The sequence below is a fragment of the Tachyglossus aculeatus genome, chromosome 5 (genome assembly GCF_015852505.1).
Source record: "Tachyglossus aculeatus isolate mTacAcu1 chromosome 5, mTacAcu1.pri, whole genome shotgun sequence".
Classification (NCBI taxonomy): domain Eukaryota; kingdom Metazoa; phylum Chordata; class Mammalia; order Monotremata; family Tachyglossidae; genus Tachyglossus; species Tachyglossus aculeatus.
Window position 1 is genome coordinate 65177258 of NC_052070.1, and position 14153 is coordinate 65191410.

General features: G+C 44.8%; 1 protein-coding gene and 1 pseudogene across 1 annotated transcript in view; one reads left to right on the forward strand and one right to left on the reverse strand.

Moving 5' to 3' along the window:
- Positions 1–14153, reverse strand: part of OTUD7A (OTU deubiquitinase 7A) — a 203784-nt gene that overhangs the window by 15008 nt on the left and 174623 nt on the right.
- Positions 231–5555, forward strand: LOC119928477 (annotated as a pseudogene).

Here is a 14153-nt window from a genome sequence, read left to right on the forward strand (position 1 = left end):
GTCCCACATGGGGGTCACAGTCTAAATAGAGGGAATAGGATTCAATCCCAATTTTAAGGAAACTGAAGCACAGAGAAGCACAGAGAAGCGATTTGCTCAAGATCACACAGCAGACAAGAGGTGGAGACAGGATTAGAATCCAGGTCGCCTGGCTCTTTCCACTAGGCCTGGGCTCTTTCCACTAGGCCACGAAGCAGCGTGGCTCAATGGAAAGAGCCTGGGCTTGGGACTCAGAGGTCATGGGTTCAAATCCCGGCTCTGCCGATTGTCACCTGTGCGACTTTGGGCACATCACTTAAATTCTCTGGGCCTCAGTTACCTCATCTGTAAAATGAGGATGAAGACTGTGAGCCCCACGTGGGACAATCTGATCACTGTGTATCCTCCCCAGCACTTAGAACAGTGCTTTACATATAGTAAGCGCTTAACAAATGCTATTATTATTATTATTATTATTTTCTGTTAACCCATCAGCTCTGGTTTTGAATTTATGGGTGGAGAGAGAGCCAGGCCTCCCTCCCACCCTTCCATTTCTGTCACCAGGATCCTCAAACGCTATTTTGTCCCAATCTCCTTGGCAGTTGAAGGCCTGGGGCAGAGAATCCTTGTTGTCCCCAGGGACCCCTTCCTGGATTTAACCCACCATAGTGGCACTAAGACCAAAAGAGCGAGAGAGGTGCCAATCATGTGTCTCCTGACTCATAATTACTGGTGGTTCTGGACGATCCAGGGCCAGTTTTTAATGTTTTGGTTTTTTAAAAATGGTATTTGTTTAGCACTTACTAGGTGTCAAACACTTTTCTAAGCACTAGGGTAGATAAAAGGTAATTAGGTGAATCAGGATAATTATTAGGCAAATTAGGATGGACAGAGTTTCTGTCCTGCAGGAGTCTCACAGTCTAAGTAGGAGGGAGAATTGAGGCACAGAGAAGTTAAGTGACTTGCTCAAGGTCACACAGCAAGCATTTGGTAAAGCTGGGATTAGGACCCAGGCCCTCTGAGTTCCCGGCACATGCTATTTCCACTAGGCCATGATGCTTCCCATGTTCATTTCTGTTCGTCAGGGAGGAGCAATGAGGATTCACCAGGCATCCAGAAAAGACTTTTTTTAATAGTATTTGTTAAGTGCTTACTAAAAACTGTTCTAAGCACTGGTGTAGATATCAATTAATCAATTCAGACCCAATCCCTGTCCCATATGGGGCTCACAGGCTAAGTAGGAAGGAGAACAGGATTTGAATCCCCATTTTACAGTTAAAGAAACTGAGACACAGAGAAGATAAGTTACTTGCCCAAGGTCATACGGCAAGCAATTGTCAGAGGCAGGATTAGAACCCAGGTCCTCTGAATCCCAGGTCTGTGCTCTTTCCACTTGGCTATGCTGCTCATGCTCTTCCACAAACCTGCTGCACCGGGAGTAAATGAGCCCAAGGGTTTGGACATAGACACTCTCGGCTAACATAAAAATGGGGCAGGGTTTTTTTCCTTAAAGTGCAGCTGGAAGTCGGTGGCACTCTTGCTTTAAAACTGTGTCCACCGAATCTGTTGTAGCCTAGTCTCCCAAGCACTCAGTACAGTGCCCTGTGCACAGAAAGTATTCAATTAAAATCAATCATACTTAGTGAGAGCTTACACTTAGCAGAAAACTGTACTAAGCACTTGGAAGAGTACAATGAGACAGAGCTGGTTAGACACGTTCTCTGCCCATGAGCTAACAGTTTAGAGGGGGATTAACTGATGGATTGATTAACATCTAATCAAGCAGATGCAAAGAAGCAGCGTGGCGCAGTGGAAAGAGCTCGGGCTTTGGAGTCAGAGGTCATGGGTTCAAATCCCAGCTCCACCAATTGTCAGCTGTGTGACTTTGGGCAAGTCACTTCACTTCTCTGGGCCTCAGTTACCGCCTCTGTAAAATGGGGATTAAGACTGTGAGCCCCCCCATGGGACAACCTGATAACCTTGTAACCTCCCCAGCGCTTAGTACAATACTTTGCCCATAGTAGGCGCTTAATAAATGCCATTATTATTATCATTATTATCTAATTTCACTGTCAGAAAATGTAAAACAGTGGATTGTGCACCAAAACCCAGGGCTTGGAGAAACCTTGGTATCTGGCTTTTGTGTCTATCAATCAATCAATCAATCAATCAATGGCCTTTACTAAGTGCTTAGTATGTGCAGAGCACTGTACTAAGCTCTTGGGAGAATCCAATCCGACAGAATTAGCAGATACGTTCCCTGCCCATAAGGCGTTCACAGTGTAGAAGGGTACCAACAAGATGTTCTTTTGCGTCCTCACTGCCCAGAAGAAGGGTCACCCTCCTTTCCACATCCAGAAGGTGTGTAATCAAGGTGTTCAGTGCTTAGAACAGTGCTTTGCACATAGTAAGCACTTAAATACCAACATTATTATTATTATTAAGGGTGGAAAAGGGGGACAGAGGGCCAGTGAAGGACCAGAACCCAGGAGCCCTGGCTCCCAGACAGAGCTTGGGCCTTTCAGCCTGTGGCCACCGTTCTGATCAAATCAGCTTGAGTGACCAGCAGGTTGGAGGAAGTACCAGGACAGGGCATGTACTGCCAGCTGGAGGGAGCTTGGGGTTTCATTTGCCTGGGATGTTTCCGGGCTGAGTTCCTAGCCTGTGAGAGGAGCTCTGGAATACCGGCAGACACTGAAAGGACCCAAGCCATCGCCATCCCAAAATGCAGCTCCACTCACTTTTCCCAGCTCACTTTCACTCCACCTGGGAGGGATAATGCAAGGGCTGAGATCTTTCAGCTCCTCAAACCGCTCGACACCCACCTTCCACGCACTCTTCTATCCTCAAGGACTCTGCACTCTAGCAGGGGAGACAGTCACTAAAAGTAAATTCCAGGTGGGAGGAAGAAGGAAAAATAGATATGCACATGAACTACTCTCCTCCCCTTCAAAGCCTTATTGAAGGCACACTTCCCCCAAGAGGCTTTCCCTAAGCCCTTTCCTTTTCTCCCACTCCCTTCTGCGTCACTCCGATTTGCTCCCTTTATTCATCCCCCCTCCCACCTCCACAGCACTTATGTACATATCTGCAATTTATTATTTATATTCATGTCTGCCTCCCCCTGTAAACTGTAAGCTCATTATGGTCAAGGAATATGTCTGTTTACTGTCATATTGTACACTTTCAAGTGCTACATGGCTTAGTGGCAAGAGTGAGGACTTGAGAGTCAGAGGACAAGTATTCTAATCCCAACATCGCCACTTGTCTGCTATGTGACCTTGGGCAAGCCACTTAACTCCTCTGTGCCTCAGTTACCTCATCTGTAAAATGGGGATCGAGACTGTGAGCCCCACATGGGACAACCTGATTACTTTGTATCTACCTCAGTGCTTAGAACAGTGCTTGGCACATAGTAAGTGCTTAACAAATACCATAATTATTATTATTATTAGGTACAGTGCTCTGTACACAAAAAGCAATCAGTAAATACAAGTGAATAATGAATAACGAATAGCCTACTGGGCTGGAGAGATGCTAAGCACTGAGGTGGATATAAGATAATTAGGTCTCAAATGGGGTTCACAGCCTAAAGGGAAAGAGGACAGATATTTACTCCCCATTTTACAGATGAAGAAATTTAGGCCCAGAGAAGTTAAGTGACTTGTCCAAGGTCACACAGCAGGCAAGTAACAGAGCCAGGAATAGTGTTCTTTCTATTAAGCCTTGCTCCTTCTCCCAAGTCAAATTAAGCTCTTATCCTGCTGACTGACGGCTGATGTGGAGGTGGGAACTCTTGGGTTTCTTCACTCCAGCTATTCTAACAATTCACTTAAATCCTTCAAAGACGAAGGTGCTAACTTTCCAGGTTGCAGGCAGAGCAAAGACATGCTAGTTTCCTCACTCATTTCACTAAACAGGTATATCTTTTTCTCTTCTACAGAGTTCCCTGGTCCTTTCTGAATTAGAGAGTGAGTGTGAGGGAGAGAGAAAGAAAGGAAGAGAGAGAGATGAAAAGAGAAAGATAGGAAGAGAGAGAGAGAGATGAGTGGGGGGAAGGGAAGGATGGAAAGTGAGAGGTATATATTTTATTATATATATATATATAAAGAGAAAGAGAGGGGGGTTATATATATATATATATATATAGAGAGAGAGAGAGAGAGAGAGAAAGAGAGAGAGAGGGGTACTATGTGCTTGACACATAGTAAGAGCTTAATACCATCATTATTATTACTATATGGAGGAAAGGGAGAGCATGGACAATATGTCATCTTAGACTGTGAACTCCATGTGAGACAGGGACTTGGATACAACCTAGTTGTCTTTTACCTAACCCAGCGTACAGCACACAGAAAATATTTAGCAAGTACCCTAATTTCCTTCTCTATTGAGTGTATATTTTAAAAGCCTGCTGGCGAGAGAGAGAGAGAGAGAGAGAGAGAGAGAGAGAGAGAGAGAGAGAGAGAGAGACCCTCTTAGCAAACCCTTGTTAAAGACTTGATGAGCCTGAAATCCCATCTAGTAGCTAAAAAGCTTTCTAAGTGGGTTTCACAGCTGGTCAATGTTTACTGTTTTCCTGGGATGAAATCACTCTCCACCCTCCCTCGAGTCTTCTGGGAGCTTTTTCCACTCACCAGCCCCCAGAAACTACACAAAAGTTGAGATCATCTTGGGAAAGGGAGACCCCGAGGTGTAAACTGTCAAGCGGATCATTGAGGTGAACGGATCATTATGGATGAAGAGCCCCAGACACTAAATTCCCAGCTGGAATGGTGATCTGAGTACTGTTGTCATTGCCCCTTGAGAAGTCTCCAGACAACAATGCCTATGTACTTCAGATATCGGCTTTCTTCTTATCCTTGTAATCAGGGCGGGGCTTGGGCATTTTCATTATATTGTACTCTCCCAAGCGCTTAGTACAGTGCTCTTCACGCAATAAGCACTCAATAAATACAAATGAAAAATACAAATGGGCCCTGCTGCCATGAAGTACCTCAGCCAGCAAGAGGCCCAGGCGGTGGGGACCAGGACCTGTTCACCGAATACCGGTTCAGTGTGGACCAGCTGATGGAGCGTGCTGGTCTGAGTTGTGCCACCGCCATCGCAAAGGCCTACCCCCCTGACTACTTCCCCAGCAGCCCCCCCCTCACCATCCTGGTCTTGTGTGGTCCCAGGAACAATGGGGGAGACGGCCTGGTCTGTGCACGCCCCCTCAAGTTGTTTCCCGCACTGGTCGATCAACTCTACAGTCTCGTGGTGGACACTATCTTTGGCTTCAGCTTTGCTGGGCCCGTGCAGGCCCCGTTTGCTGACGTCCTGCAGATCCTGGCCAAGGTGACGGTGCCCATCGCCAGCATCGATGTTTCCTCTGGTTGGGACGTTGGGAAGGGCAGCGCGGAAGGCCTGCAGCCGGACCTGCTGGTCTCCCTCACTGCCCCCAAGCTGTCCACCCGCTTCTTCACCAGATGCTACCACTACCTGAGGGGCTGCTTCATGCCCCCATTCCAGGTGGAGAAGTACCAGCTGGCCCTCTCCTGTACCCAGACACCGACTGTGTCCTGCGCCTGAGTTGAGGTGGGCAGTGCCGCCGCCCCTCCTTCTCTCCGCACCCGGCGTGGGATCCAGCCGCCAGTGACTGCACTAACAAACTCAGAATTGGAAATTTGACTTGACACCTCTTCACGTGTTTTGTTTTGTCGTCTGTCTCCCCCTTCTAGACTGTGAGCCCGCTGTTGGGTAGGGACCGTCTTGATATGTTGCCAACTTGTACTTCCCATTCATTCATTCATTCAATCGTATTTATTGAGCACTTACTGTGTGCAGAGCACTGTACTAAGCGCTTGGGAAGTACAAGTTGGCAACATATAGAGACAGTCCCTACCCAACAGCGGGCTCACAGTCTAGAAGGGGGAGACAGACAACAAAACAAAACATATTACCAAAATAAAATAAATGGAATAAATATGTACAAATAAAATAGAGTAATAAATATGTACAAACATATATACAGGTGCTGTGGGGAGGGGAAGAAGGTAAGGCGGGGGGGATGGGGAGGGGGAGGAGAGGGAGAGGAAGGAGGGAGCTCAGTCTGGGAAGGCCTACACACAGTGCTCTGCACACAGTAAGCGCTCAATAAATACGATTGAATGATTGATTGAATGAATGAAATGAATGAAACAATTTTCATACCTAATTCACAACCCTAATTCGATGATCCCGTTCCTATCCCTTGGTGCTTGGCACATAGTAAGAGCTTAATAAATACCATCATTATTATTACCATATGGAGAAAAGGGAGAGCATGGACAATATGTCATCTTAGACTGTGAACTCCATGTGAGACAAACTCAGAATTGGAAATTTGACTTGACACCTCTTCACATGTTTTGTTTTGTTGGCTGTCTCCCCCTTCTAGACTGTGAGCCCGTTGTTGGGTAGGGACCGTCTCTGTATGTTGCCAACTTGTACTTCCCAAGCACTTAGTACAGTGCTCTGCACACAGTAAGTGCTCAATAAATACAATTGAATGATTGAATGAATGAAATGAATGAAATAATTTTCATACTGAATTCACAACCCTAATTCGATGATCCCGTTCTTATCCCTTGGCCTGGCACATAGTAAGAGCTTAATAAATACCATCATTATTATTACTATAAGGAGAAAAGGGAGAGCATGGACAATATGTCATCTTAGACTGTGAACTCCATGTGGGACAGGGACTAGGATACAACCTGTCTTATATCTAACCCAGCGAACAGCACATGTGAGCCCACTGTTGGGTAGGGACCGTCTCTATATGTTGCCAACTTGTACTTCCCAAGCGCTTAGTACAGTGCTCTGCACACAGTAAGCGCTCAATAAATACGATTGAATTAATGAATGAATAGTGAATATTTAGCAAATACCCTAATTTCCTTCTCTATTGAGTGCGTACTTTAAAAGGTTGCTGGCCATTTGGCGGTAGTAATCAGAGAACTGGAATTTACTGAGTCCCTTCTAGAGTCTATGCTTGTCATGGGCAGGGAACATGTCGACCTGTTCTATTGCACTCTCCCAAGCACTTAGTACAGTGCTCTGTACATAGTAAGCACTTAATAAATATGATTAACTGATAGAATACCCGCTGGGTGGCACGCACTTACTATGTGCTTGGAAGTACTTAAACTTTGACTTTGCATTCCACATGGGACAGGGAAGTAGCATGGCATCATGGAAAAAGTGCAGGCCTGGGCATCAGAGACCTGGGTTCATTCATTCATTCAATCAATCCTATTTATTGAGCACTTACTGTGTGCAGAGCACTGTTCTAAGTGCTTAGGAAAGTACAATACAACAATAAGCAGTGACATTCCCTGCCCACAATGAGCTCACAGTCTAGAGTGGGATAGAGACATCGATACAAATAAATAAAATTACATTTATGTAGATAAGTGCTTTGGATCTGGGCGGGGGGGGGGGAAGAGCAAAGATTTCTAATCTTGACTCCCTCACTTGTCTGCTGTGTGACCCTGGGATAGTCACTTCACTTCTCTGTGCTTGAGTTCCCTCATGCGTAAAATGTGGAATGAGACTTTGAGCCCCATGTGGGACAGGGACCGTGTCCAATCGGATTTGCTTGTATCCACCCCAGTGCTTAGTACAGTGCCTGGAACTCAGTAAGTGCTTAACAAATACCACTTTGGGTTTCTAATCCCGGGGCTGACACTTTCCCGCTTTGTGACTTAGTTCCCTTACCTGTAAAATGGGGATTCAAAACCTGTTCTTCCTCCTACTTAGACCGTGAGCCCCATGCGGGGCCTGATTATCTTGTAGACGTCAGTGCTTAGTATAGTACTTGGCACATAGTAAGCACTTTACAAATACCACAATTATTAGGGCCTTTGTCCAAACTGATTATTTGTATCTGCTTCACTCATTTATTCAATCATATTTATTGAGCGCTTACTTTTGCAGAGCACTGTACTAAGTGCTTCAGCACTTACTGCTATGCCTCCGTGGTACACTGTAAACCTAGTACACAGAGTAAGCACTTATCATAATACCACAATAATTATTCTTATTTTTAAAGAAATGGACTATTTGTTGCCCATAAGGGGCTTGCATTTCTTGCTTGTTCCATCCTTCCCAAGAACTTAGTACAGAGGGTTGAATGTGGAGGGCGAAGTGTGCTGATAGATGCTGGGATCTGTGCCACTACCTCCATGGAGGTTCATTCATTCATTCAATCGTATTTATTGAGTGCTTATTGTGTGCAGAGCACTGTACTAAGCACTTGGAAAGTATAATTCAGCAACAGAGACAATCCCTACCCAACAACAGGCTCCCAGTCTAGCCTCTACCTACTTTAACCACAGCCCTTCCACTTCTCCACAGCCACAGAGCAGAGTCCACATCCAATCCGATTTGCTTGTATCCATTCCAGTGCTTAGTACAGTGGCTGGTACATAGTAAGCACTTACCAAATGCCATAATTATTATTAATGGGAAAGAACTTGGGTCTGGGACTGGGGGAGACTTAGGTTCTAATTCCCCTTCTTCCTGCTGGGTGACGATTGGGCTCTCTGATCCTCAGCTTCCTCATCTGTAAATTGGGGTTATGATGGACTGGAAACTTTGGCTGGGCCGGGGACTGTCTTGGCTCAGTTAACCTAATCCTAGTATGTATCCCAGCATTTAACACATAGGAAGGTAAGAACTTAATAAATGACATGATAATCATTATTATTTGATTAGCAGCTCTTAGAATCCAAGGAATAATCCCTTCTGTTCCGTATGTCCTCTCCCTTATAATTGTTATTTCTTTTTGTAATAATAATAATAATAATGATGGCATTTATGGAGCACTTACTATGTGCAAAGCACTGTTCTAAGCCCTGGGGAGGTTACAAGGTGATTGGGTTGTCCCACAAGGGGCTCACAGTCTTAATCCCCATTTTACAGATGAGGGAACCAAGGCACAGAGAAGTGACTTGCCCAAAGTCACACAATTGACAATTGGCGGAGCGGGGATTTGAACCCATGAACTCTGACTCCAAAGCTAGTGCTCTTTCCACTGAGCCGCGCTGCTTCAGTAACGGGGATACTTCAATGGGATGAAAAATGATACATGACCAGTATTTTATTTTTAAGCAAAGTGGAATATTTGCTATCTACAGGGGAATTTTGACATCCTTTCAGTATTGTTCTCATTCTCTAACATAAAAGCATACTTGCCCTGGCCAATGAATGCTTTTTTACTCTAACCTGTAGGCACCTGAATGATAATCAATACTGACTGATTAAAATGGAAAGAGCTGTAAGCCCAAAGTTCTGGAACTGGTGACTGCTTTTCCCCTGTTCTTCCAGAGTACAGCATTGTTTGGGATTGGATGAGTTCATTCTCAGAATAGGCAGGAAACCTGTCTCTCAGCTCTGTTATATTGTACTCTCCCATGCGCTTAGTACAGTCCTCTGCACACAGTAAGGGCTCAGTAAATACCACCGGGTGATCAACAAGATAAGTGCTTAGTGGGGAGAGAGCAGCAGAAGACCACTTTGACCCCCAGTGCTAACCATCAGGGAGAAAATCCCCCGTCCTCTAAAGCAGCATCCTAAATAACATCACGCACATGTGTGGAATGGTGGGAATTTGTCAAGTCTGACAAATGGAGGTATTTCTACCATCAGGCGTAACACTGAACTCTCTTCTAGTCTCTGTCTCTCCCTCTAGACTGTAAGCTTGTGATGGACAGGGCAAATTGTCTACCAATTCTATTTTATATTATATTAACTACTATGTGCCAGACACTGTACTAACGGCTGGGTCTTGTCTTATGCTGTCGAGTTGTCTCCAAGCCATAGAGACTCCTTGGAACACATCTCTCCAGAATGCCCCCACCTCCATCTGCAGTCATTCTGATAGTGTATCCATGGAGTTTTCTGGGTAAAAATAAGGCAGTGGTTTATCATCAACTTGAATCTCCGCCCTCATCATCAATCGTATTTATTGAGCGCTTACTGTGTGCAGAGCACTGTACTAAACACTTGGGAAGTACAAGTTGGCAACATATACAAGTTGGCAACAAGTTGGCAACAACGACTCTCTTGCTGCCCAGCACTGGTGAGTTTTGACTTGTGGCAGATTGCCTCCCACTCGCTAGCCACTGCCAAGCTGAGGATGGAATGCGTATTCATTCAATTGTATTTATTGAGCACTTACTGTGTGCAGAGCACTGTACTAAGCATATGCCTCTGCTTGACTCTCCCTCCTGTAGCTGAGATCGTACTGTAAACTCTCCAAGTGCCATCCTGAGAAGACAATCAATCAATCAATCAATCGTATTTATTGAGCGCTTACTATGTGCAGAGCACTGTACTAAGCGCTTGGGAAGTACAAATTGGCATCACATAGAGACAGTCCCTACCCAACAGTGGGCTCACAGTCTAAAAGGGGGAGACAGAGAACAGAACCAAACATACCAACAAAATAAAATAAGTAGGATAGAAATGTACAAGTAAAATAAATAAATAAATAGAGTAATAAATATGTACAACCATATATACATATATACAGGTGCTGTGGGGAAGGGAAGGAGGTAAGACGGGGGGATGGAGAGGGGGACGAGGGGGAGAGGAAAGACAAGGGCTTGGCAAGGACGAAGGATGGGGTAGACATAAGTTAATCAAGTTGGACACAGTTCATGCCCACATGGGGCTCACAGTCTTCATATCCATATTACAGCCAGGATTAGAACCCAGGTCCTCTGACTTCTGGGCCCATGCTCACTAGGCTATGTTGTTTCACTCTCCCAAGTGCTGAGTATTCTGCAGACAGTAAGTGCTCAATAAATACAACTGATTGATTGACCGCCAGCAAGGGCTGGCAGCCACACTGTTCAGTCTTGCATCCTGTCACATGTGAATACAGAAATCCACCCCCACCCCCTTTTAGTGCTAAGGAACTTCTTTATTCTGATCATTCTTAACACAATATTTCCCAAACTATGTTCAACTGAAGGATGCTTTAAATCGAAACAATACAAAATGCCGGAACATGTAAAACTCGCTTAAAATTGCTTTGTATAAAATAATAATAATAATGGTATTTGTTAAGCTCTTACTACATGCTAAGCACTGGGGTAAATACAGGGTAATCAGGTTGTCCCACGTGGAGCTCACGCTTTGAATCCCCATTTTACTGATGAGGGAACTGAGGCACAGAGAGGTCACGTAACAGATAAGTGGCGGAGCTGGGATTGGAACTCACGTCCTCTGACTCCCAAGCCCGTGCTCTTCTCAGTAAGCCACATTGCTTCTCTTCATCACAAAAACAGTGATGGTATTTATTAAGCACTTACTATGTGCCAAGCACTGTGTAGATACAGTCTTAATCCCCATTTACCTGAAGCTCAGAAAAGTGAAGGGATTTGCCCAAGATCATGCAGCAGACAAGTGGCACAGCCAGAATTAGAACCCAGGTCCTTTTGACTCTCAGTCCCATGCTCTATACCCTAGGCCACGCATCACTCCAGACACACCTCAGCGCCTAAATGGTTCTGAAACATTCATCAGAGACAGAGGAGACATAGGACAGTTTGAAGACAGAGAGGAAGGAGGCAACAGAGTGAGCAGTTGAAGATGGCAGATGGAAAAGGGAAGAGAAAGGGTGCGAGTGTATTTAGAAGGTAAGAGCAGATGGGGTTGGAGAAGCCCGTAGATTGATTTTTGAAAGGAGGTAGAAAAGCACCTCTTTAGAGACCATCAGGAAGGACGTGGGCGTGGATGCTAGGTCAGTGATGGACTGATACTGAGTATCTGATGCCAGATGGTAGGAGGAAAAAAACAAAGCTGCTGACCTAAAATTCCAAACGAAGTCCCTTTCACAAAAAGTAAATATGGTGTTATAATAATAATAATGATGATGGCATTTATTAACGACTTACTATGTGCAAAGCACTGTTCTAAGCGCTGAGGAGGTTACAAGGTGATCAGGTTGTTCCACGTGGGGCTCTGTCATGCATTTCCCCTTTCCATCCTCCCTTTTGTGTTAACTACGTAGCCCTTAAGCACTTCTGAACTCACTCCATCTCCACCCACTTATGAACACATTCTTATACTCTACTATTTCCCCTATCTGTAACTCATGTTAATGTCTGTCTTCCCCTGTAGACTGTAAGCTCCTTGTGGGCAGGGATCATATCTAACAACTCTGTAGAACTATACCAAAAATTAAAAACACTGCTACAGTAAGTTAGTGCTTAACAAAAACGATATTTAAGAACAAATTTATACCCTTTAGGCTTAGGTATCTCAGTCCTGCACTCTTCTCCTGGATTACCATTTTGGAGTTTACATCTTTGGTCTATGGTAGCCAATGTTGCCAATTTGTTGCCAATGTTGCCAATATGTTGCCAATTTGTACTTCCCAAGCACTTAGTACAGTGCTCTGCACATAGTAAGCGCTCAATAAATATGATTGATGATGATGATGATGGTAGCCAATTGAGGACTTTTGACTGCATTCCTCCCTGAGCTAAGTCTATAAAGAATGGGGAAAAGAAATGAAACCCATAGGGGCTCAATTTCCCCAAATCCTTGAAAGGTTGTAATAATAATAATGATGATAATTGTGGTATTTGCTTAATGCTTACTATGGGCCAGGCACTGTAGTAAGTGCTGGGGTAGATGCAAACTAATCAGACCCTGTCCGACATTGGGTTCACAGTCTTAATCCCCATTTTACAGATGAGGTAACTAAGGCCTAGAGAAGTGAAGTGATTAGAACCCAGGTCCTTCCAGCTCCCAGGCCCATGCTCTATCCATTAGGCCACACTGCTTCTCTCTTGTAGGGTCAAGAATGCTAGCTGACCACCATCCCAAACCTTAGAAAATCCTGTCTCCAGGTGATTTGCTTGTGAAAACTAGACGAAAACCTGGACTCATTTTGAGCCCAAAGGAAGACTGATACTCAAAAAGCAGTAATATATAAAATTGCCCCCATAACACTGGGGCAGCTGAAACCTGTTCACCCCCTTCTTCCTCCCCAGTTACCTGCCCCTCCATGGGGTGTTAGAGGAAGATTAAAAGTCATCACCAAAGCACTGAATAAAGAAAGGGCTTTCAGCCTTTCTCCTTTTGTCCACGTTTCTGCGCCTGCACCTGTCTCTGTGGGTTTCAATCAATCAATTAATCAAATTCAATGAACATTTACTGTGTGCCATGCACGGTTCTAAGACCTTGAGAGAATACGATGGATTTGGTAGACATGTTCCTTGCCCACACTGAGCTTAGTCAATTGGGGGAAGACAAACATTTATAGAAATGAATACATTATGGTTATGTACATAATGGATGTGGGGCTGAGGGTAGGGTGAATAAAGGCTGCAAAATCAAGTACAAGGGGAATGTTGAAGAGGAAAGGAGGGCCTAGTCGGGGAAGATCTCCTGGAGGAGATGTGCCCTCAATAAGGCTTCGAAGGTGGGGAGAGCGATAGTCTCTTAGCCATGAAGATGGAAGGGCACTTCCTGAGCCAGCTGTTTCAGATGTTTAACTCTCTCCTCCCATCTCACCCCAGCTCTTGCCCCTAATGATCTGGCCATCTACTTTACTGATAAAATGGAAACAATTAAATGGGCTTCCCCTAAAATCTCCCCTGCTCCTCTCCTGTTCTTCCCTCCTCCCACCCCTTCTTTGACTCTCCCATTCTCCCCAGCATTCTCTTCAGAGGAGATCTCCCACCTCCTCTTAAAATCTACCACTTCTACCTGCATTTCCAACCCCATCCTTTCTCACATTATCAAAACACTTGACCCTTCCTTTTTTTCCCCCCTCCCTGATGGCCATCTTCAATCGTTCACTTTCTAATGGTTTCTTCCCTGCTGCTTTCAAAGATATTCCTGTCTCCCCTATCCTAAAAAACCCTCCCTTTACCTTCTGCTCCCTTCAGTTACCATACCCTCCTACCATTCCTTTCCAAACATCTATACTCACAGCCTCTACTTTCTCTCTTTCAACTCACTGTGGGAAGGGAATGTGACTGTTTTTTGCTATATTGTATTATCCCACTTACTACAGGTGCTGTGCACACAATAAGCTCTCAATTGATATGACTGATTTGAATTAAATTCAACCCTCTCCTCAACATCTGCCAAACCCACCAGCCTCTGCTCCATCCTAATCCTACTCTATT